A 21,618-nucleotide genomic window follows, 5' to 3' on the forward strand; every position below is an offset into this window, starting at 1 on the left:
ATCTCTTTATAGTTGCTATATTGTCATTTCTTTTAATCACGTATATTTTTTCATGAGTGATACATTTATCTTGATAACTGTATCATTAAAGTGACAGTATATTGTCATGGTGACTATATTGTCATTATGACTATAATATCTTAGTGGCTATATTGCTAAGATAACTACATGTAACTACATTTTCATTGTAGCTTATTTAATGGTGTTGATTTACCCTTGGAGGTATATAATTATAAAAACGGATATTTCACTTTGTTTAGATTATGAGGTGAATACATTGTCATGATATGCTATATTGTTATAGTTCCACTACTGTCATGGTGAATGTATATTATGTTGGCTACATTACAATGGAAGCCATAGTGGCAGGGTGGCTATATTTTCATTCTTTGATCATTTTGTTATCAGTATTTTATTGTATTTTTTAATATATTGTCATGGTGACTGTGTTGCCACAATTTCTATATTGTCATTTGATTTATTAAATTGATGGCAATTTTGTCATAGAGACTGTATTGCCATGTTGCCTGTATGGTCATCATGGTTGTCTTGTCATCGTGACTCTATGGTCATGATGGTTACACTGTCGTTAAGATTATATTCTTATGATAACTATATTGCCATCATGGCTTTTTGTCAGAATAGCTATACTGTTAAGTTAGATATGTTATTGTGATGGGTATTTTTTTTTTCCTTTTGGTGTATTCCTAACTGTTGTTTTGGATATTTTGTCATAGGAATACATTATCATGGTACCTACATTGACAAGGGTACTATATTTCATGCAAGCTACATTGTAAAGATGACGATATTGTCATGGCGGGTGTATTGTTATGTTCAATATAACGCCATCCTAGCTACATTATAATGGTCGCTATATCAACTTGATGGCTATATTACTTCGGTCAATTTCATCGTTGGTGATGTATTTTGTCTTTACCTACAAATTGGTTGTGATTATATGATCATGATAATATTTCTATGACGGCTTATTTGGCATCTTGAGTGTATCTGTCTTGATATCATATCATCATGTAACCTAGTCTGCCATGCTTTTAAATGGTGATGGTGCTTATGTGAAAATGCTGATTACATTATAATCATCAATGTATGATTATTGTAACTATATAGCAATGCTAATATCTTTTTTGATCATTTTGGTATGTTGACCTCATTTTCTTAGTAGTTATATTGGTATGGCAGGTACATTTTCATGTTTCTGACATTGTTTTATGGGCTATACTGTCAAGGCGGCTGTATAGTATTGATAAATTCTGTATTGGACGCTATTGTCTCCAGGACACTATATACATTAGAGGCTATATGTTTCCTATGATCTGAAAGCGACTATTTTATCACGGAATCTATATTGTCAGGTGGCTATATTGACGTTGTGAACATATTCTGAATGTTTCTTTAATGTTGCGTTGAATATATTGTTATATCAGTTATATGGCAATGGTGGCTTTGTTATTATAGTGAATATATTGTAATTGTGACTATACTATCACAGTGGCTAAATTGTCATGGGAAATATGTTGATATTGATGATATATTCTCATGATACTTTTATGGTAATTGTAAAAATTTTTCAAATTTACTCTAATATCACAGTGATTGATTTATGTTGTAACATTATTGTTATGGTGGCTGTACAATCTCGGTGGCTATATTGTCGTTTGGTGCGTTTTCAATGTTACTATTTAGTGAATATGGCTTTAATGTCAATGTAGCTATACTTCTATTGGGAAAAAATTTTCATAGTGACGTAATTGTCATTATGAAATAAAGTCATATTGGCTATCTTCTAATTTGGGCTACATCGCTATGTTATATATATCGTCACCTTGGCTATATTGGGAATGTGATTTTTTTATAGGTGGTATATTGTCACTTTTTAATCCTGCATAATCTGTTATAAGTGATATATTATCGTGATACCCATAGCATTGAGGTGAAAATATTGGCATGGCGAACATATTGTCTTTATTACTGTAATCTTATGATAACAATATAGGTCCCCTGATATATAGGCAACACGAAAAGACAATCACCCCCTTTTAATATAACAAAAAATGACAAATAGCCATCATGGCAATATATTCATTTAACAATATGGCCACCATGGAAATATAGTTATCATATCAATATAATCTTAATGGAAATATAAGTACCATGACCATATAGACATTATGATAATACATCCACCAAGACAATAGCCACCAATTCAACAAATCCAATGACAGTATAGATATTATGGCAACAGTCACCATGACAATATACACACAAGTGGAACATAATCGACATAACAAAATGATTGTATTATGAAAATATAGCCACTCTGCCACTATGGCTTACATTGGAATATACCCAACAAAATAATACATATACAATGACATTCCTGAAACCATAACAACATAGCATATCACGACAATGTAGTCCCCTAATGATTTAATCAAAATGAGAATCTCGATTTATAATGATACATCTTCAAGGGCAAACCCAACACCAATATGAAAGCTACCGTGAAAATGTAGTCACCCTGACATTATAACCATCATGATGAAATAGACACCATGACAATAAAGTTACTTTGGCAAGATATCCAACATGATATCATTGTTATCATGATAATGTATCCCTTACGACAAAAAACGCATGATTAAAAGAATGAAAATATAGCAACCGTAAAAAAAGATCACGTTGCTAATATAGCCAAGATAATGTTATATTCATGATAGAAATGTAAACAAAATAAGGAGATGGCCAAAATGATAGAATGTTCATAATGACAATAATTCCACTATGAAAATATATTCTCCATGACACTATAGGTACACTGACAGTAAAGCTATCTTCACAAAAGCGTAAAATTAAAATACAGCAAACTACAATATAGCCACAATCAAAATATAGCCATCTTGACAATAATATCAAGATATAACTCAATCACCAGGACAATAGAGTCACCTTGACAGTAATCTTACAATGACTTTATAAATATCATGAAAATATAGCCCTCAAGTCAAGATATTTGCTATGACAATTTAGCCATTATGAAAATATAGTCACGACAACAATCTGTGTTGCCGTAATTTCTATATGGTCCTGGACACTACATATCCTGAAATCTATAATGTCATATCAGTTATATGATCATGGCAGCTTTATTGTCATAGTGAATATCTTGTCGTGACTATATTATCATAATGGCTAAATTGTCATAGGAAATATGACATGAGGGGTATATTTTCATGATATTCATGAAGACATTGAAAGATTACTATCAACGTGACTCTAATAGCCTGGCGATTGATGTATATCGTGACATTATTGTCACGAAAGCTGCATTGTCATGGAGGCTATATTGTAGTTTCCTGTATTTTCGGTGATGCTCTTTTGTGAAGATTGCTTTATTGTCATTGTAGCTATAGTGTCATGGGGAATATATTTTCGTACTTGCAGTATTGTCATTATGAACATATCGTCATTTTGGCTATCTGCTCATTTTGGTTACATTGCGAAGATTTACATATCGTCACCTTGGCTATACTGTCAAGGTGATCTCTTTTATAGTTACTATATTATCATTTTTTTTTTGTCACGCATATTTTTCATAAGCGATACATTATCGTGATAACTTTACTATTAAGGTGACAGTATATTGTCATTGTGACAATGTTCACATTATGACTATAATCTCTTAGTGGCTATATTGCTAAGATAAGTATACTGTCATGGTGACCATTTTATGATGATGGTTATAATAACAGTTTGACTGCATTTTCATTGTTTCATATTTAATGGTGTTGATTTTGCCCTTGAAGATATATTATAAAAACGAAAATTTCCTTTTTTTTTATATTATTGTGTGAATATATTGCCATGATATGCGATATTGTTATAATTTCAGTACTGGCATGTTGAATGTATATTATGTTGGTTACATTACAATTAAAGTCATAGTAGCAGGGTAACTATGTTTTCATGGTTGGATCATTTTGTTATGACGATTTTATTGTATTTGTGAGTATATTCTCATGGTTACTGTGTTGCCGTAATTTATATATGGTCCTGGACACTACATATCCTGAAATCTATAATGTCATATCAGTTATATGATCATGGCAGCTTTATTGTCATAGTGAATATCTTGTCGTCGTGACTATATTATCATAATGGCTAAATTGTCATAGGAAATATGACATGAGGGCTATATTTTCATGATATTCATAAAGACGTTGAAAGATTACTATCAACGTGACTCTAATAGCCTGGCGATTGATGTATATCGTGACATTATTGTCACGAAAGCTGCATTGTCATGGAGGCTATATTGTAGTTTCCTGTATTTTCAGTGTTACTCTTTTGTGAAGATTGCTTTATTGTCATTGTAGCTATAGTGTCATGGGGAATATATTTTCGTGCTTGCAGTATTGTCATTATGAACATATCGTCATTTTGGCTATCTGTTCATTTTGGTTACATTGCGAAAATTTACATATCGTCACCTTGGCTATATTGGCAATTTTTTTAGTTGCTATATTGTCATTTTTTTTAATCATGTATATTTATTCATGAGTGATACATTATCTTGATAACTATATCATTAAAGTGACAGTATATTGTCATGGGGACTATATTGTCATTATGACTACAATCTCTTAGTGGCTATATTGCTAAGATAACTACATGTGACTACATTTTCATTGTAGCTTATTTAATGATGTTGATTTACCTTTGGAGACATATCATTATAAAAACGGATTTTCATTTTGTTTAAATTATGATGTGAATACATTGTCATGATATGCTATATTGTTATAGTTTCAGTACTGTCATGGTGAATGTATATTATGTTGGCTACATTACAATGGAAGCCATAGTGGCAGGGTAGCTATGTTTTCATGGTTTGATCATTTTGTCATTAGTATTTTATTGTACTTTTGAATATATTGTCATGGTGACTGTGTTGCCATAATTTCTATATTGTCAGTTGATTTATTAAACTGATGGCAATATTGTCATACAGACTGTATTGTCATTTTGCCTGTATGGTCATCATGGTTGTCTTGCCATCGTGACTTTATGGTCATGATGGTTATACTGTCGTTAAGATTACATTCTTATTGTAACTATATTGCTATCATCGCTTTTTGTCAGAGTAGCTATATTTTTAAGTTATCTATCTTATTGTGGTGGGTATTTTTTTTCCCTTTGGTATATTGCCATGATGGTTATACTAGAATTTTTACAAGATTAGCATGGTGATATAGTGTTCGAAACCCAACTGTTGCTTTGGACATTTTTTCATGGGAATACATTATCATGGTACCTACATTGGCAAGGTTAGTATATTTCATGCTAGCTACGTTGCAAAGATGACGATATTGGAATGGCGGGTTTATTGTTATATTCAATAAACACCATCCTGGCTACATCATCTTGGTCGCTATATCAACTTCATGGCTATATTGCTACGGTCAATTTCATCGTTGGGGATGTATTTTCTCTTTACCTACAATTTGGTTGTGATTTTATGATCATGATAATATTTCTATGACTGCTAATTTGGCATCTTGAGTGTATCTGTTTGGATATCATATCATCACGTAACTTAGTCTGTCATGCTTTTAAATGGTGATGGTGCTTATATGAAAATGTTAATTACATTATCATCATTAATGTATGATTATTGTAACTATATAGCAATGGCAATATCTATTTTGATCATTTTGGTATGTTGACTTCATTTTGATAGTAGGTATATTGGTATGGCAGGTACATTTTCATGGTTCTGACATCTATTTATGGTCTATACTGTCAAGGCGGCTATATAGCATTGATAAATTCTGTTTTGGACGCTATTGTCTCCTGGACACTATATACTTTAGAGGCTATATGTTTCCTATGATCCGAAAGCGACTATTTTGTCACGCTATATATATTGTCAGGTGGCTAAATTGACGTTGTCAACATATTCTGAATGATTCTTTAATGTTGTGTTGACTACATTATTATATCAGTTATATGGCCATGGTGTCTTTGTTGTTATAGTGAATAGTTGTGACTATACTATCATAATGGCTAAATTGTCATGGGAAATTTGTTGATATAGATGCTATATTCTCATGATACTTTTATGGTAATTGTAAAAATTTTTGAAGTTTACTCTAATATCACAGTGATTGATTTATGTTGTAACATTATTTTTTTGGTGGCTGTACAATCATGGTGGCTATATTGTCGTTTGATGCATTTTCAATGTTACTATTTAGTGAATATGGCTTTAATGTTAGTGTAGCTATACCTTCACTGGGAAAAAATTTTCATAGTGACGCAATTGTCATTATGAAATAAAGTCATTTTGGCTATCTACTAATTTGGGTTACATTGTTATGTTATATATATCGTCACCTTGGCTATATTGGGAATGTGAATTCTTTTTTTTGGTGGTATATTGTCATTTTTTAATCGTGCATATTCTGTTATGAGCGATATATTATCATGATACCCATATCATTAAGGTGAAAATATTGGCATGGCGACTATATTGTCTTTATGACTGTAATCTTATGATAACAATATATGTACCCTGATATATACGCAACATGAAAAGACAATCACCCCCTTGAAATGTAACAAAAAATAACAAATAGCCATCATGGCAATATATTCGTTTAACAATATAGCCGCCATGGCAATATAGTTACCATATCAATATAATCTTAATGGAAATATGACTACCATGACCATATATACACGATGACAATAGATCCACCAAGGCAATACAGGAACCATGATATTACATTATGACAATATAGCCAACAATTCAACAAATCAAATGACAGTATAGATATCATGGCAACAGTAACTATGATTATATACACACAAGTGGAATATAATCGACATAAGAAAATGATTATATTATGAAAATATAGCCACTCTGCAACTATGGCTTACATTGGAATATAGCCAGCATAATAATACATATACAATGACATTCCTGAAACCATAACAATATAGCATATCACGACAATGTAGTCCCCCAATGATTTTATCAAAATGAGAATATCGTTTTATAATGATACATCCTCAAGGGCAAACCCAACACCAATATAAAAGCTACCGTGAAAATGTAGTCACCATGACATTATAACCATCATGATGAAATAGACACCATGACAATAAAGTTACTTTGGCAAGATATCCAACATAATATCATTGTCATAATAACTATATAGTCAAATTGCCAATATATAGTTACCGGAATGTTATAGCTATCATGATAATGTATCACTTAAACAAAAAATGCATGATTAAAAAAATGAAAATATAGCAACAGTAAAAAAAGATCACGTTGCTAATATAGCAAGGTGATGATATATATGTGATAGAAATGTAACCAAAATAAGGAGATGGCCAAAATGACATTGTGTTCATAAAGACAATAATTCCACTATGAAAATATATTCTCCATGACACTATAGGTACACTGACAGTAAAGATATCTTCAGAAAAGCGTAAAATTAAAATACAGGAAACTACAATATAGCCACCATGACAATACAGCCACCTTGATAATAATGTCACGATACAAGTCATCACCATTTCATTAGTCACCTTGATAATAAACTTGCAATGACTATATAAATATCATGAAAATATAGCCTCCATGTCAACATGTCTGCCATGATAATCTGGCCATTATGATAATATAGTCATGACCGCAATTTATTCACTATAACAATATAGCCACAGTGATCATATAGCTGATGTGTCAATACAGTCAAAGAAGCAAAAAAGAAATATACAAATCATAATCACTATGGCAGTATAACTACATGACAATATAGATACTGTGTCAAATAGTCTCTTTTGAATCATACCAAACATACAGCCGGCAGGACAACATAGTCTCTATTACAAAATAGCGACCAAGACAGGATATATCATTATAATATAGACACCTTGACAGTATAGACCATAAAACAATGTAAGAATCATGAAACTGTACCTGCCAAAACATTATATGTCATGAAATTTTAGTCAACGTGACAAAATCATCATAATGAAATATCATCGGCATTACAATATAGTTCCCATAATCATAGACCAATCATGATCATATAATCAGCAGGTTGACATAAACAATATCACAGTATAAAAACCATGACAGTATAAGTGACTTACACTTACAATATCAAAGAAGCAGCCATGAATATATTGTTATCATATTCATATAATCACAACAATATTGTAGGCAGTGACAAATATATCTCCAACAACAAAATTAATCATAGCAATATAGCCATCAACTTGTTATAGCGACCAAGATAATGTAGCGAGCATTGTATTGAGAATTACAATACAGCCACCGTGCCAATGTCGTCAACATGACAATATAGCTACCATGAAAATATAGTAACGTTGATAATGTAGCTGCCATGGCAAAATATTCAAGATAAAAAATAACCAAAATATAGCGACAACAAGAGTTTAGCTGCTAAGACGATATATCACCATGCCAATATCTCTAAAATGTTAGTATAGCCATCATGGCAATATATCAACAGAAAAAACACTCATCACAACGATATAGCTAACTTGACAATATACTATTCTGACAATATAGGTAACATTAAAAGACAGTCACCTCCTTGAAATATAAAAAAAAAGAAATGACAAATAGCCATCATGGCAATATGTTAACCAAACAATATAGCCATCATGGCAATATGATTACCATAGTAATGTATTCTTAATGGCAATATATTCACCATGTCCTTATAGTCACGACCACAATACAACTACCATGACAATACAGAAAACATCGAAATACAGTATCTAAGACAATATTGCCACTAATTCAACAACTTAAATGATAATATAGATATTATGCCAACATAATCACGATAACAATATACTCAGAAATGTTATATAATCGTCATAATAAAATGATCCTACCATGAAAATATAGTCACTCTGCCACTATGGCTTCCATTACAATATAGCCACAATAACAAAACATTCACCACGACAGTACTGAAACCAAAACAATATAGCATATCATGACAATGTAGTCACTTGATCATTTAATGAAAAATGAAATTTTCGCTTCTATTATGGTATAACCTCAGGGAAAAGATTTTATACACCATTAAAAAGCTGCCACGAAAATACAGTCACTATGACATAAATATCATGATAAAATGGTGACCATGGCAATATAGCCACTTTGAGATTATGGTCATTATGACAATATAGTCGCTATCAAAATACTGTCGCCTTAATAACAAAGTTATCAAAATGATATATCGCCTGTGACAAAATATGCATGATTAGAAAATGACAGTATAGCACCTATAAAAAAGATTACCTTGCCACCATAGTGAAGGTGTCGATATATACATCATAGCAACGTAAACAAAAAGACATGATAACCAGAACGACGGAATGTTCATAATGACAATACTGCAACTATGAAAATATGTTCCCCACGATTCTCCAGCTTCACTGACGATAAAGCCATCTTTAAAAAGAGTACTATTGAAAAAATAGGAAACGACTATACAGCCATCAAGACAGTACAGCCACCATGACAATAGTCTCTCGATATAAATCAATCGCCAGGACATTAATGAATAAACAATAAGTACATGAACATCATGAAAATATAGCATCCATATAAATATATTTGTCGTGAAAATATAGCCTCCATATGAATATCTTTAAAATGACAATGTCGCCATTCTGATAATATAGTCAAGACGCTAATATGTTCACTATAACAATAAAGCCACCATGATCACATAAATGATATGATAATATAGTCAACGCAACAATAAACGCATTTATAAATTATATCCACTCTGAGAATAGAGCCACATGAAAATATAGATACTGTGACAAAATAGTCATTTTTGGATCATAGCAAACATATAGCGTCCAAGAGAATATAGTCTCTATGACAAAATAGCGAAGAAGACAGGATTTATCATCACAATACAGTCACCTTGACAGTATAGCCAATAAAACAGTGGAACAACCATGAAAATGTACCTACCATAACAATATAGCTTACATGAAAATATAGTTACTATGACAAATTCATTACAATGAAATACAAATGATATCACATTATGGTTTCGTTAATCATACACCAATCATGATCATATAAGATAAATCCTTCTAAACAAAGCGAGGTAGCGACAACGCATGGAGGAATAGCTACAACCTTGCTCTGAAAGACGACAGCAGCTCCGTACACGTCGATAGCTGGTGCGCGACTGTCATCAGGTGACTACATTGTAATGATATGCTATATTTTCATGGTTTCAGTACTGTCGTAGTGAATGTATTTTTTTTTTTTTTACTTTGTCGCTGTCTCCCGCGTTTGCGAGGTAGCGCAAGGAAACAGACGAAAGAAATGGCCCAACCCACCCCCATACACATGTATATACATACGTCCACACACGCAAAATATACATACCTACACAACTTTCCATGGTTTACCTCAGACGCTTCACATGCCCCGATTCAATCCACTGACAGCACGTCAACCCCGGTATACCACATCGCTCCAATTCACTCTATTCCTTGCCCTCCTTTCACCCTCCTGCATGTTCAGGCCACGATCACACAAAATCTTTTTCACTCCATCTTTCCACCTCCAATTTGGTCTCCCTCTTCTCCTCGTTACCTCCACCTCCGACACATATATCCTCTTGGTCAATCTTTCCTCACTCATTATCTCCATGTGCCCAAACCATTTCAAAACACCCTCTTCTGCTCTCTCAACCATGCTCTTTTTATTTCCACACATCTCTCTTACCCTTACGTTACTTACTCGGTCAAACCACCTCACACCACACATTGTCCTCAAACATCTCATTTCCAGCACATCCATCCTCCTGCGCAGAACTCTATCCATAGCCCACGCCTCGCAACCATACAACATTGTTGGAACCACTATTCCTTCAAACATACTCATTTTTCCTTTCCGAGATAATGTTCTCGACTTCCACACATTCTTCAAGGCTCCCAGAATTTTCGCCCCCTCTCCCACCCTATGATCCAGTTCCGCTTCCATGGTTCCATCCGCTGCCAGATCCACTCCCAGATATCTAAAACACTTCACTTCCTCCCGTTTTTCTCCATTCAAACTCACCTCCCAATTGACTTGACCCTCAACCCTACTGTACCTAATAACCTTGCTCTTATTCACATTTACTCTTAACTTTCTTCTTTCACACACTTTACCAAACTAAGTCACCAGCTTCTGCAGTTTCTCAAATGAATCAGCCACCAGCGCTGTATCATCAGTGAACAACAACTGACTCACTTCCCAAGCTCTCTCATCCCCAACAGACTTCATACTTGCCCCTCTTTCCAAAACTCTTGCATTCACCTCCCTAACAACCCCATCCATAAACAAATTAAACAACCATGGAGACATCACACACCCCTGCCGTAAACCTACATTCACTGAGAACCAATCACTTTCCTCTCTTCCTACACGTACACATGCCTTACATCCTCGATAAAAACTTTTCACTGCTTCTAACAACTTGCCTCCCACACCATATATTCTTAATACCTTCCACAGAGCATCTCTATCAACTCTATCATATGCCTTCTCAGATCAATAAATGCTACATACAAATCCATTTGCTTTTCTAAGTATTTCTCATATACATTCTTCAAAGCAAACACCTGATCCACACATCCTCTACCACTTCTGAAACCACACTGCTCTTCCCCAAACTGATGCTCTGTACATGCTTTCAACCTCTCAATCAATACCCTCCCATATAATTTACCAGGAATACTCAACAAACTTATACCTCTGTAATTTGAACACTCACTCTTATCCCCTTTGCCTTTGTACAATGGCACTATGCACGCATTCCGCCAATCCTCAGGCACCTCACCGTGAGTCATACATACATTAAATAACCTTACCAACCAGTCAACAATACAGTCACCCCCTTTTTTAATAAATTCCACTGCAATACCATCCAAACCTGCTGCCTTGCCGGCTTTCATCTTCCGCAAAGCTTTTACTACCTCTTCTCTGTTTACCAAATCATTTTCCCTAACCCTCTCACTTTGCACACCACCTCGACCAAAACACCCTATATCTGCCACTCTATCATCAAACACATTCAACAAACCTTCAAAATACTCACTCCATCTCCTTCTCACATCACCACTACTTGTTATCACCTCCCCATTTGCGCCCTTCACTGAATTTCCCATTTGCTCCCTTGTCTTACGCACTTTATTTACCTCCTTCCAGAACATCTTTTTATTTTCACTAAAATTTAATGATACTCTCTCACCCCAACTCTCATTTGCCCTTTTTTTCACCTCTTGCACCTTTCTCTTGACCTCCTGTCTCTTTCTTTTATACGTCTCCCACTCAACTGCATTTTTTCCGTGAAAAAATCGTCCAAATGCCTCTCTCTTCTCTTTCACTAATACTCTTACTTGTTCATCCCACCACTCACTACCCTTTCTAATCAACCCACCTCCCACTCTTCTCATGCCACAAGCATCTTTTGCGCAATCCATCGCTGATTCCCTAAATACATCCCATTCCTCCCCCACTCCCCTTACTTCCATTGTTCTCACCTTTTTCTATTCTGTACTCAGTCTCTCCTGGTACTTCCTCACACAAGTCTCCTTCCCAAGCTCACTTACTCTCACCACCCTCTTCACCCCAACATTCACTCTTCTTTTCTGAAAACCCATACAAATCTTCACCTTAGCCTCCACAAGATAATGATCAGACATCCCTCCAGTTGCACCTCTCAGCACATTAACATCCAAAAGTCTCTCTTTCGCGCGCATGTCAATTAACACGTAATCCAATAACGCTCTCTTGCTATCTCTCCTACTTACATAAGTATACTTATGTATATTTCGCTTTTTAAACCAGGTATTCCACATCATCAGTCCTTTTTCAGCACATAAATCTACAAGCTCTTCACCATTTCCATTTACAATACTGAACACCCCATATATACCAATTATTCCCTCAACTGCCACATTACTCATCTTTGCATTCAAATCACCCATCACTATAACCCGGTTTCGTGCATCAAAACCACTAACATACTTATTCAGCTGCTCCCAAATCACTTGCCTCTCATGATCTTTCTTCTCATGCTCAAGTATTATTATGTTAGCTATATTGCAGTGGCAGGGTGGCTGAATTTTCATGGTAGGATAATTTTGTTATCGCGGTTATATTGCATTTGTGATAATACTGTCATGGTGACTGTGTTCCAGTAATATCTATATCATCATTTAATTTGTTGAAGCGATTGCAATATTGTCGTAGAGACTCTAATGTAATGTTGATTGTATTGTCATGATGGTTGCATGTTATATTGACTATATAGTCATGTTGGTTATATTTCAGTTATGATTACATGGTTATGGTAATTATATTGCCATGGTGACTGTTTTGATAGGTGACTACATTGCCATGATAGCTATTTTTCATTTTGTTATACTGTAAGGAGATGACTGTCTTTTCATATTGAATATATTATCTGGGTAGCTATATTGTTGAGTTAGCTATATCATTGTGGTGCTTATTTTCTTTTTCTGGTGGTATATTGCCATGATGCCTAGACTAACATTTTGGCGATATTGGCAGGGTGATATAGTGTCTTAGCAAAAAAACTGTTATTGTGGATATGTTCCATGGGATTTTAATATCATAGTAGCTACATTGTCAATGTTACTATATTTTTATGGTAGCTCCATTGTCATGGTGACGATATTGCCATTATGGCAATATTGTTATTTTCAATATAATGCCATCCTGACTACATTATCTTGTTCGCTATATTTACTTGCTGGCTATATTGCTATGGTTAATTTTGTCGTTGGGGATGTATTTTGTCATTAACTACAATTTTGTTTTAATCATATGATCATGATAACAATATTTTCATGGCGGCTTATTTGGTAATGTGAATGCAAGTGTATGGATATCATATTATGTCACTATATTGTCATGGTTTTTATACTGTGATGGTGTTTATGTCAGCCTCCTAATGATATTATCATGATTGATATATGATTATGGTAACTATATTGTAATGGCGATTATATTTCATTGAGACAATTTTGTCATGTTGCCTGCATTTTCATGGTAGCTATATTGTTATGGCACGTACATTTTCATTGTTGTTTCATTATTTTATCGGCTATACTGTCAAGGTGACTATATCTTAATTAAGAATCTTGACTTGGTCGCTATTTTGTCATGGACACTATATTGTCCTGGAGCCTATATGTTTGCTATGATCCAAAAGAGACTATTTGGTCACTACATCAATATTGTCAGGTGCTTATATTGCCATAATGAATATAATTTTAAGGCTTTTTTATTGTTGCGTTGACTGGATTGTCATATCACTTATATGATCATGGCTATATCGTTATAGAGAATATATAGCCGTCTTGACTACATTATCATATTGGCTAAATTGTCATGGTAAGTATGTTGACATGGAATCCTTATTTTCATGATGTTTATATAGTCAGTGAATTATATCGTGACATTACTGTCATAGTGGCTGTACTTTCATGGTGGCTATATAGTCGTTTGCTGTATTTTCACTGTTACTCTTTTGTGAAGATTGCTTTATTGTCATTGTAGCTATAGTGTCATGGGGGATAAATTTTCATAGTAGCAGTATTGTCATTATAAACAAACCGTCATTTTGGCTATCTACTCATTTTGGTTATATTGCGAAGATTTACATATCGTCACCTTGGCTATATTGTCAAGGTGATCTCTTTTATAGTTTCTATGTTGTCATTTTTTTTTAGTCATGCATATTTTTTCATTAGCGATACATTATCGTACTTACTTTACTATTAAGGTGACAATATATTGTCATTGTGACAATGTTGACAATATGACTATAATATCTTAGTGGCTACATTGCTAAGATAATTATACTGTCATGGTGACTATTTCATGATGATGGATATAATGACAGTTTAAACTGACTGCATTTTCATGGTAGCGTATTTAATGGTGTTGATTTTGCCCTTGAAGATATATCATAAAAACGAAAATTTCCTTTTTTTTTTAAACTATTATGTGAATATATTACCATGATATGGGATATTGTTATAGTTTCAGTACTGTCATGTTGAATGTATATTATGTTGGTTACATTACAATTAAAGTCATAGTGGCAGGGTAACTATATATTCATGGTTGAATCATTTTATGACGATTTTATTATATTTGTGAGTATATTCTCATGGTTACTGTGTTGCCGTAATTTCTATATTGTCAATGGACTCTATATTGTCACATCAATTATATGATCATGGTAGCTTTATTGTCATAGTGAATATCTTGTCGTCGTGACTATATTATCATAATGGCTAAATTGTCATAGGAAATATGTTGATATGAGGGCTATATTTTCATGATTTTAATAAAGTCATTGAAAGATTACTAGTAAGGTGACTCTAATAGCCTGGCGATTGATGTATATCGTGACATTATTGTCACGTTAGCTGCATTGTCATGGTGGCTATATTGTCGTTTCCTGTATTTTCAGTGTTACTCTTTTGTGAAGATTGCTTTATTGTCATTTTAGCTATAGTGTCATGGGGAATGTATTTTCGTAGTAGCAGTATTGTCATTATGAACATATCGTCATTTTGGCTATCTGCTCATTTTGGTTATATTGCGAATATTTACATATCGTCACCTTGGCTATATTGGCAAGGTGATCTCTTTATAGTTGCTATATTGTCATTTTTTTTAATCATGTATATTTTTTTCATGAGTGATACATTATCTTGATAACTATATCATTAAAGTGACTGTATATTGTCATGGTGACTATATTGTCATTATTACTACAATCTCTTAGTGGCTATTTTGCTTAGATAACTACATGTGACTACATTTTCATCGTAGTTTATTTAATGGTGTTGATTTACCCTCGGAGATATATTATTATAAAAACGGATATTTCATTTTGTTTAAATTATGATGTGAATATATTGTCATGATATGTTATATTGTTATAGTTTCAGTACTCTTATGGTGAATGTATATTAAGTTGGCTACATTACAATGGAAGCCATAGTGGCAGGGTGGCTATATTTTCATGGTTTGATCATCTTGTTATTAGTATTTTATTGTATTTTTGAATGTATTGTCATGGTGACTGTGTTGCCATAATTTCTATATTGTCATTTGATTTCTTAAATTGATGGCAATATTGTCATAGAGACTGTATTGTCATATTGCCTGTATGGTCATCATGGTTGTCTTGTCATCGTGACTCTTTGGTCATGATGGCAATACTGTCATTAAAATTACATTCTTATGGTAACTATATTGCCATCATGGCTTTTTGTCAGAGTAGCTATATTGTTAAATTAGCTATCTTATCGTGGTGGGAGTTTTTTTTTCCCTTTGGTACATTGCCATGATGGCTATACTAGAATTTTGGCAAGATTAGCATGGTGATATAGAGTTCGCAGACCAACTGTTGTTTTGGACATTTTTTCATGGGAATACATTATCATGGTACCTAGATTGTCAACGTTACTATATGTCATGCAAGCTACATTGTAAAGATGACGATATTGGCATGGCGGGTGTGTTGTTATGTTCAATATAACGCCATCCTGGCTACATTATCTTGGTTGCTATATCAACTTGATGGCTATATTGCTACGGTCAATTTCATCGTTTGGGATGTATTTGGTCTTTACCTACAATTTGGTTGTGATTATATTATCATAATAATATTTCTATGACGGCTTATTTGGCATCATTTTGGCTAAATTGTCATGGTAAGTATGTCGACATGGAAGCCTTATTTTCATGATGTTTATATAGTCAGTGAATTATATCGTGACATTATTGTCATAGTGGCTGTAATTTCATGGTGGCTATATAGTCGTTTGCTGTATTTTCACTATTACTCTTTTCTGAAGATTATTTTATTGTCATTGTAGCTATAGTGTCATGGGGGATATATTTTGATAGCAGGAGTATTGTCATTACGAACATACCGTCATTTTGGCTATCTACTCATTTTGGTTATATTGCGAAGATTTACATATCGTCACCTTGGCTATATTGTCAAGGTGGTCTCTTTTATAGTTTCTATTTTGTCATTTTTTTTAGTCATGCATATTTTTTCATAAGCGATACATTATCGTGATAACTTTACTATTAGGGTGACAGTGTATTGTCATATTGACAATAATGACATTATGACTATAATCTCTTAGTGGCTACATTGCTAAGATGACTATACTGTCATGTTGACTATTTCATGATGATGGTTATAATGACAGTTTTCATTGTAGCATATTTAATGGTGTTGATTTTGCCCTTGAAGATATATCATGAAAACGAGAATTTCCTTTTTTTTAAATTATCATGTGAATATACTGCCATGATATGCGATATTGTCATAGTTTCAGTACTGTCATGTTGAATGTATATTATGTTGGTTACATTACAATTAAAGTGGCAGGGTAACTATATTTTCATGGCTGGATCATTCTGTTATGACGATTTTATTGTATTTGTGAGTATATTCTCATGGTTACTGTGTTGCCGTAATTTCTATATTGTCCTGGACACTACATATCATGAAATCTATATTGTCATATCAGTTATATGATCATGGTTGCTTTATTGTCATGGTGAATATCTTGTCGTCGTGATTATATTATCAAAATGGCTAAATTGTCATAGGAAATTTATTGTCATGAGGGCTATATTTTCATGATATTCATAAAGTTATTGAAAGATTACTATCAAGGTGACTCTAATACCCTGGCGATTGATGTATATCGTGACATTATTGTCACGATAGCTGCATTGTCATGGTGGCTATATTGTCGTTTACTGTATTTTCAATGTTACTCTTTTGTGAAGATTGCTTTATTGTCAGTTTAGCTATAGTGTCATGGGCAATATATTTTCGTAGTAGCAGTATTGTCATTATGAACATATCGTCATTTAGGCTATCTGCTCAATTTGGTTACATTGCGAAGATTTACATATCGTCACCGTGGCTATATTGGCAAGGTGATCTCTGTATAGTTGCTATATTGTCATTTTTTTTAATCATGTATATTTTTTCATGAGTGATACATTTTCTTGATAACTATATCATTAAAGTGACAGTATATTGTCATAGTGACCATATTGTCATTTTGACTACAATCTCTTAGTGGCTATATTGCTAAGATAACTATATGTGACTACATTTTCATTGTAGCTTATTTAATGGTGTTGATTTACCCTTGGAGGTATATCATTATAAAAACGTATATTTCATTTTGTTTAAATTATGAGGTGAATACACTGTCATGATTTGCTATATTGTTATAGTTTCAGTACTGTCATGGTGAATGTATATTATGTTGGCTACATTACAATGGAAGCCATAGTGGCAGGGTGGCTATATTTTCATGGTTTGATCATTTTGTTATTAGTATTTTATTGTATTTTTGAATATATTGTCATGTTGACTGTGTTGCCATCATTTCTATATTGTCATTTGATTTATTAAATTAAGGGCAATATTGTCATAGAGACTGTATTGTCATGTTGCCTGTATGGTCATCATGGTTTTCCTGTCATCGTGAATCTATGGTCATGATGTCTATACTGTCGTTAAGATTACATTCTTATGGTAACTCTATTGCCATCATGGCTTTTTGTCAGAGTAGCTATATTGTTAAGTTAGCTATCTTATTGTGGTGGGTATTTTTTTTTCCTTTTGGTATATTGCCATGACGGCTATAGTAGAATTTTGGCAAGATTAGCATGGTGATATAGTGTTCGCAGCCCAACTGTTGTTTTGGACATTTTTTCATGGGAATACATTATCATGGTACCTACATTGTCAAGTTTACTATATTTCATGAAAGCTATATTGCAAAAATGACGATATTGGCGTGGCGGGTGTATTGTGTATGTTCAATATAACGCCATCCTGGCTACATTATCTTAGTCGCTATGTCAACTTGATGGCTATATTGCTACAGTCAATATCATCGTTGGGGATGTATTTTGTCTTTACCTACAATTTGGTTATGATTATATGATCATGATAATATTTCTATGACGGCTTATTTGGCATCTTGAGTGTATCTGTCTGGATATCATATCATCATGTAACTTAGTCTGTCATGCTTTTAAACGGTGATGGTGCTTATGTGAAAATGCTGATTACATTATCATCATTAATGTGTGATTATTGTAAGTATATAGCAATGGCAATATCTTTTTTGGTATGTTGACTTTATTTTGATAGTAGTTATATTGGTATGGCAGGTACATTTTCATGGTTCTGACATTGTTTTATGGGATATACTGTCAAGGCGGCTGTATAGTATTGATAAATTCTGTTTTGGACGCAATTGTCTCCTGGACACTATATACTTTAGAGGCTATATGTTTCCTATGATCCGAAAGCGACTATTTTGTCACTGTATCTATATTGTCAAGTGGCTATATTGACGTTGTAAACATATTCTGAATGTTTCTTTAATGTTGCGTTGACTATATTGTTATATCAGTTATATGGCATTGGTGGCTTTGTTGTTATAGTGAATATTTTGTAGTTGTGACTATACTATCATGATGGCTAAATTGTCATGGGAAATATGTTGATATAGATGCTATATTCTCATGATACTTTTATGGTAATTATAAAAAAAATTTTCAAGTTTACTCTAATATCACAGAGATTGTTTTATGTTTTAACATTATTGTTATGGTGGCTTTACAATCATGGTGGCTATATTGTCGTTTGATGCGTTTTCATGTTAATATTTAGTGAATATGGCTTTAATGTCAGTGTAGCTATACTTTTATTGGGAACAAATTTTCATAGTGACGCAATTGTCATTATGAAATAAAGTCATTTTGCCTATCTTCTAATTTGGGTTACATTGCTATGTTATATATATTGTCACCTTGGCTTTATTGGGAAGGTGATTTTTTTATGGGTGGTATATTGTCATTTTCAAATCGTGCATATTCTGTTATAAGCGATATATCATCATGATACCCATATCATTAAGGTGAAAATATTGGCATGGGGACTATATTGTCTTTATGAATGTAGTCTTATGACAACAATATAGGTACCCTTATACATAGGGAACATGAAAAGACAATCACCCCCTTGTAATATAACAGAAAATAACAAATAGCCATCATGGCAATATATTCATTTAACAATATAGCCACCATGGCAATACAGTTACCATATCAACGTAATCTTAATGGAAATATAACTACCATGACCATATAGACACGATGACAATGTAACCACCAAGACAATACAGGAACTGACATTACATTATGACAATATAGGCACCAATTCAACAAATCAAATGACAGTATAGATATTATGGCAACAGTCATCATGAAAATATACACACAAGTGGAATATACTCGACATAACAAATTATTATATTATGAAAATATAACCAATCTCCCACTAAGGCTTCCATTGGAATATAGCCAACATAATAATACATATACAATGACATTCCTGAAACCATAACAATATAGCATATCACGACAATGTAGTCCCCTAATGATTTAATCAAAATGAGAATCTCGTTTTATAATGATACATCCTCAAGGGCAAACCCAACACCAATATAAAAGCTACTGTGAAAATGTTGTCACCATGACATTATAACCATCATGATGAAACTGACACCATGATAATGAAGTTACTTTGGCAAGATATCCAACATGATATCATTGTCATGATAACATATTCAAAATGCCAATATATATAGTTACCGGAATGTTATAGTTATCATGATAATGTATCACTTACGACAAAAAATGCATGATTAAAAAAATGAAAATATAACAACCGTAAAAAAGATGACGTTGCTAATATAGCAAAGGTGATGATATATATATATGATAGAAATGTAACCAAAATAAGAAGATGGCCAAAATGAAAGTATGTTCATAATGAAAATAATTCCACTATGAAAATATATTCTCCATGACACTATAGGTACACTGACAGGAAAGGTATCTTCACAAAAGTATAAAATCAAAATACAGCAAACTACAATATAGCCACCATGACAATACAGCCATCTTGACAATAATATCACGATATAACTCAATCACCAGGACAATAGAGTCACCTTGACAGTATTCCTACAATGACCTTATAAATATCATGAAAATATAGCCCCCATGTCAAGATATTTGCCATGACAATTTAGCCATTAAGAAAATATAGTCACGACGACAATCTATTCACTATGACAATAAAGTTACCATGATCATATAACTGATATGACAATATAATCAAAGCAAAAATATAGTAATATTCAACTTATATTCACAATGGCAATATAACCACCTGACAATTTAGATAATGTTAATAGATAGTCGTTTTCGGATCATAGCAAAAATATAGACTCCAGGACAATATAGTCTCTGTGAAAAAACAGTGACTCGACAGGATTTATCATCATGATATGCTCATAACACTATATCTGTCATGGAATCGTAGTCAACATTACAAAATTATCACAATGAAATAAAAC

Source organism: Panulirus ornatus, chromosome 55, assembly GCF_036320965.1.
Source record: "Panulirus ornatus isolate Po-2019 chromosome 55, ASM3632096v1, whole genome shotgun sequence".
NCBI classification, from domain to species: Eukaryota; Metazoa; Arthropoda; class Malacostraca; order Decapoda; family Palinuridae; genus Panulirus; species Panulirus ornatus.